Below are 546 nucleotides of genomic sequence, written 5' to 3' on the forward strand. Positions count from 1 at the left end.
AATGTCTTTGTTTGGGTTCATTCCCCAGACTGTGTACACTATGCCCGATGTGTCCCCGAGCCTTTCTCATGTCCCCATCGTGTAATGCTCGCTCGGAGACAGATTTTGGGTACACTGAACACATGCTGGCTGGCTGGCCGTGCCCTCCTGACCTTTATCTTGGACGGGGACCTTAATTCCTACAGAATGAACGGTGAGAGCATCCACAGGGACAGGGCTCCGGGATACGGGAAGGAACCACTGCGAAAGTTACAGGCAGGCACAGCTGGGAAATTCTTTTCCATGGGAGGAGAGGTGGCTCCCGAAGGTGAGCCCCGGCAGGAGTTTGAGAGCACCCGTGGCCGCCCCACGCGCGTTGTCCCTCCCGGGGCAGCGCTGATCCCGTGGAGCCCGGCCCAGGCCGCCACACAGGCCCAGATTTCTCCCCGTTTCTCTAGGGATTTCCCCCCAGCCATCCCCACCACCCCGGATTTTTCCACGCTTGACAACAAAGGAGGCGGCGGGGCGGCCGCGGCGGTGACTCAGCGCCGGGCCCGCCCCCGGCCC

The sequence above is a fragment of the Onychostruthus taczanowskii genome, unplaced genomic scaffold (assembly GCF_017590055.1).
Source record: "Onychostruthus taczanowskii isolate IOZ18803 unplaced genomic scaffold, ASM1759005v1 scaffold41, whole genome shotgun sequence".
Classification (NCBI taxonomy): domain Eukaryota; kingdom Metazoa; phylum Chordata; class Aves; order Passeriformes; family Passeridae; genus Onychostruthus; species Onychostruthus taczanowskii.